Here is a 5,862-nt window from a genome sequence, read left to right on the forward strand (position 1 = left end):
TGATCATTTCCTAATCCATTATCATAATATTTGACACCGGAGAATGTGAATCCTCATGACTATTCTTATCTTGGATTAATGTACTTGACTTATGACGATTAGTCCTAGTCAAAGTCCAAATTCTTAAAGAATATTGGTCCCAAATGTTTATCCAATCCACCATTCTCCCTACTAGTGCCCTTACTAGGCTTATGACTGTTAGTCCTGGCCATAGTACATGACACATGGATAATATGGTGTCTACCCTCACTCCATATCAACCAGAGAGGAGACATCCACAAGCATAACATTTTCTCAAGAATACCCATCATTTTCATACAGAATAACATCATTAATTTGTTTTCATTGTGTGAGGCCTTTATGATTAAGCATTCATAGATCTGTGGAAAAATATTTCCCCTTTTGTCATTTGTGATAAATAATATCAAAAAGTGAAAGCCAAAATCATTAAAGATACACTATACTGATTTATCTAAGTCTAAACTCTAAGGTTGAAGTAAAAATTCATGTAAATCTTATATCTATGAGTTGTGCCAAACTTATGAAAACCTTATTCCCTAAGTCCTATATATAAGAAAGATAAAAAGAAAGAAAAATAAGGCCCAATGAATGGTAACTCATGTATTCACTCCCTCTTAGGAAAATATATGAAGATATACACTCCTAGTCACACTTGATCACATGTTTGTGATGGTTAAATCATGAAATCCTCTTTTCCCCTAATATTTTCACTTCATCATTTAAGCACCTAATTGAGGATCTAGGGAATGTTTGTTGCCTAAGGGTTTCATGTCTACTCTTGCTTTACTTATGTCACACTACTACCAATTTATGTGATAGAGTGAAATACATAAGTTTGTGGAGTTATTATAATAGTGTATTAAGTTAGTCACCACACACACATGTATTACATCTCATTGATCCACATGTGTGGGTTGGAGACTCATTTCTTGAGAACATTAATGGAGACTGCTTTATGGCTTTAATGGTGTAGCTTACAAAATATATTGTTAAACATTGTGATTCATTCTTTGTTTTCCTCGAGACACTTGATAATATTGAAGTCACTCCCAAAAATCCATGGAGATGGGGAGTATAAATTACTTGTGCTAGAAATAGAATTGATAAATAAAGGTTTTCCATTTGCAATATTGGAGTCATAGACATTGGATACATGGTAGTAGTCCTCGATGTCAATTAACTAAAATTATATTGTCATAATGCGAAAAGAGGTAAACATATTGGTAACCTTGATGTGTTGATCATTTCAAATAATAACCATTCCACCCAAGTATCTCTAAGCATCAATCACTACTACTCTTAAATTCCTCTCCCATTTGCTAATTATATGAGGTAGAACCTCACTTAATATTTTTGTTTCTTATATCAACATTATTGATGGGTGCTTTGCGTACCATTTTTCTTTTAGGTGTTTTTGTTTTCCTTTACTATTGAGGCCCCTCATGTTCCATGAGACTATTTTCATCGAGAATTTACACAGAAATGAAGTATAATGTGACTAAAAGAAAACATGTCTCAATATTTAAGTGCTTGGACAATTCCACTTCATGAATCCTATATTTCCTTAACCTGGGACCGAATGGTGAACTTGATGGCCTTAAGGGAAATTGACCAATGAACATATAAAAAAGAGGTGACTTTTGACTTTATCACATACAATTTAATGTACTAAAAAAAATATCCATAACAATTTCATCAATCAATGAATCATTAAAAAAAAAATATCCAAACAATTTCATCAAGCAATGAATCATTGCATTATAAAATACAATCTATAAACATTTTGGGAATGTTTTGCTAAACCGTGCTAAAAAACCAACATATTTAATATTAATAATTAAAAATAATATGGAAAATAACACATTTTGATAAGTTAAATAATATAATATCAAGCCTAAAAAATTTCACTAACAGAAAATTATAAAGCATGCAACTAATGGAAGTGACCACTCAAGGCCACCATAAGACAATTAATCTATTAAGACCAAGATTAATGGGGACAAAGATCTACAAAGAACAAAGGAAAACCTATTTTAACTTTATTGTTTTATTATCCTGGTTCAAGATGAACATTTCAAGATATAATGAAGAACATAATTAGTTTTATTGCATTAAGAAAAACCAAGCACATTCTATAACTAAGCAAGGAAGAGATGTATAACAACCATCTCAGCGACACAACACATGGAATTAAGTTACTTTTTTATATATAATTTAAACTCCTATAATAAAATCACAAATTTAGCATGAATCGGATGTTTAAAATCCATTTTTATAAAAACAAAATATAATTTTTCTTATAGAAAAAAGATACCAAAAACTAAATATATTTTTTTAGAAAATAAAAAAATACTAAAAGTAAATATATATTAAAAGATCAACTAAAACATAAGCAAACTAGAATTTGAATTTGAAACTCTTGTTCACTTTCGGAAACTCATATGGTGGAATGTGATGCAAAATGTGATGCAAAAAATGATGGAAAATTTGGCGTAAAAAAGATGCAAAATTTGGTGAGAAAAAGGACGCTTTAAAAATTGTACAATAGAGCCAGATTTAGCACCAAGCTGCTCATCCCAACTGAGAAAAACATGCACTAACATCTGGTGCTAAATCTAGCGTAAATTGCCAGTTTTGTTGTACTGGTTGAGTTGTAGAGTCATATTATTCTTTTGAAAAATATCTTTGCAAACTCTACTTATGCTTGGGAGGAACATGGACAGATTGGTACATCTCAGCACGTAAAAAAGAAGAGCTCAATTGGAGATTTCAGCATGTACTCAAGGGGAATATGGAAAAGAGCTAGGGGGTTGTAGCTCCCTTCAAGTAGTAGCTGGAGAAAGAGAGAAGGCTATAGCCTTCTAAAGGTGGCTGCCTGCATACAGGTATGAGTCTACACCAGTACAATATTGTAAACAAGTTTTTCTTATATTAAAGTAAGACAAAAGCAAGTGGTTTTTGTCCCGCATTGGGTTTCCACCTTATATCATGATGCTCATGTGTGTTTCTTATGTGTGATGACTTGTTATGCTTTTACTACACTTGGTTACTATTTATATGGTTAATGAATTTCTGATGCACTGATTAAAGATCAACATATGATGAATTAACTGAATCATAAGTTTGTTGGATATACGCTAGTTGCATTAAACACAATTATGTGTACATGCGGGCTACCTTAACTGAAGTAGCACATATGAATCTGATTACAAAGACTAAGATGGTCCAAAAGGCATATCGATCATGATCGAATTTGTGAGCTTACTTGGGTCATGAGCATTTGTGAGCTTACTTGGGTCATGAGCATTTAATTGGAATAATAAAATGACCAATGATGGATGATCATAGACATTATTAGTTCCTATTTTTCCAATTCGTCTTCCATCACGGGAAAAAATAAGTGATATATACTTCCTCCAGTTATTGTTCGAGCCGGATGATAAAAATTGGCATGTCCGGTTCTTTCGGGGGATAGATCCATAAAGATCTACTTATCCCAATAACAAAGAAACCTCACCTAAATGATCCTGTACTAAGGGCTAAATTAGCTAAAGGTATGGGACATAATTATTATGGTTATTTAGCATGTATATTCTTTTAATATGTTCATTATTTAGCATTTATACAGAGAAGTTCACACCCACTACTCGGAAACTTCTGGACACTCCTAAATGCTAGATTCCAAGAATATTATCATAGGCTTTTTATGGACAAATCTAAAACAAGAGTTATGTGTTTTTTCAATAACAATTGTGTGTAATTTCAATATCATCACATTATTTGTGATTGTACTTTTCGAATAAATTAAATAATAAACCTAAATATTCATTCTAAATAGATTATTGATGCATTTCCACCAAATTTTAAACTGATCCACTAAAATATACTAAACATGTATCTGCAGAAACTGATTTTATTTTCTAATACTAAAATCCAATTTTTTTCCTAGAGGTAATAAAAAATGCATGCATCTTTTAAAACATGGTGAATCTTTTAACTATTTGGACTAATATGTTTGTTTCGATCAAATTTACATGCCATTAACTAATCAGTTGGCAATAACCTACTGTTCTTTGCCCTTTGAAAACACAAATCAATCAAAACACAAAAGCGTCCTAACCATTCCAACAACTAAGAGGGGGATGTTCCTCAACGCAGTCGTTGCTCTCTGGTTTTAATGTATTTTCAAGCTAGGATAGTCTTAGTGCCATGAACTTACCTTGGCATCCTCTGCATGACACCTGGTCCAAAGTGGTTGTAGGTAACGGTTACCTTCATGTTTTTATCACTTGCATAGTCATCGCTGTGGCCTAAAAGCATTACCTGCATGCGTTCATACAATGAAAGAATAATCACTATCGCTATAGAATATGTAGTATTGTAGATTTCTAGAATATAGAATTTGATGACAAATAAAAAAAATTTAGTTGCTTAACTATTCCAACACAATCCCTAAATCTACAATCTGCATAAACTATTATTAAATTTTAAAATATTGCTAAAATCGGCCATCAGGCTTTAAGTAAACTTGCCTTGTCATGATAAGAGAAACGGTTGTTGGAAATAGTAATAGCTGTCGAAGCAAGTGAAACGTCAATGAGACCGTCTAACCACCTGGAGAGGGTGTTGTGATCGATCCATATATCTTTAGAACCAGTGATAGATATAGCATCTGGATCCTGTTTTGTCATACAGGTGATGGGCTCCGTCACCTCAACGTTACCCGCGACGCTGGGTTTACTGTCATGGATGTTCAACCCATGAATAATAACGTTGTTCACGTTGTCAAGGCGGATGCAAGGCCCATTACTGATCTCAACATTGGCCCCTCTTCCATCAATAGTCTTGTGGCTTGAAACAGAGAGGGGCATCTGAAGCTTTATGTTCATATCTTTAGCAAAAACAATCCACAGTGGATTCTTGCGGGTCACTCCGTATCTCAAACTACCGGGAAACGGATTTGTGGGATTGTCATCAGGGGTGGTGACGGTGTAGATCTGCCCTCCTTTTCCTCCATTGGCAGCGCTTTCGAAGCCCACAGCACAATCTACCAACTTCATTCGATTCTACGCCCAATTTGCATCTCTTCTCCAGCAGTTGTCAATGGCGTTGGACCTGCTGCTTGCAGAAAAAGACAGGGACGCTTGCAACAACACCGAAATCAGACCTAATAACATCCATGCTGCTCCAGCGATGGCCATATCAGGAGTTAAATTCCTAGGATGCATGGATGTGCCTAGTATTGGCAATACGGCGAAATATTTGATGATAGATGGAACTTTATGCAATCAGATTGCATGTGAGTTTATGCAAAACTTGCTTTGCTTGCCATTGTATCTGAAACTTAACTTATATAGTTGCCATCCCATGTCATAACATGGCCACCCGATCTCAGTATCTGTTATTCGTCTCGTCATGGTAATTAATGCCTTAACTAAATGTTAAATGTTAATTATTTTACATTTTATGCTACAACTTTTACCTCCTATAGTGGCTATCTCGTGAGAGTAATTAATGCCCTAACCAAATGTTAATCATTTTACACTTTAACAATTTCTATTTCTTATACCTCGTCATGGTAATTAATGCACTAACTAAATGTTAATCATTTTACACTTCATAGGACATTTTTTACTTTTTATATCTCGTCATGGTAATTAATGCCCTGACTAAATGTTAATCATTTTACACTTCATATGACAACTTTTACCTCCTATAGTGGCCATCTCGTAGTGGTAATTAATTCCCTGACTAAATGTTAATCATTTTACACTTCATATGATAACTTTCACATCCCAATTCTTTCTATATCTTGTCATGGTAATTAATGCACCAACTATA

At 33.8% G+C, this 5,862-nt stretch overlaps 1 pseudogene; it reads right to left on the reverse strand.

The window, feature by feature from the left end:
• Positions 1 to 4,236: 4,236 nt before the first annotated feature.
• LOC149243363 (pectate lyase 1 pseudogene) lies at positions 4,237 to 5,222 on the reverse strand (annotated as a pseudogene).
• Positions 5,223 to 5,862: the final 640 nt, after the last annotated feature.

Source organism: Pinus tabuliformis, chromosome 8, assembly GCF_031772625.1.
Source record: "Pinus tabuliformis cultivar Carrire ecotype Pingquan chromosome 8, CPIR1, whole genome shotgun sequence".
NCBI classification, from domain to species: Eukaryota; Viridiplantae; Streptophyta; class Pinopsida; order Pinales; family Pinaceae; genus Pinus; species Pinus tabuliformis.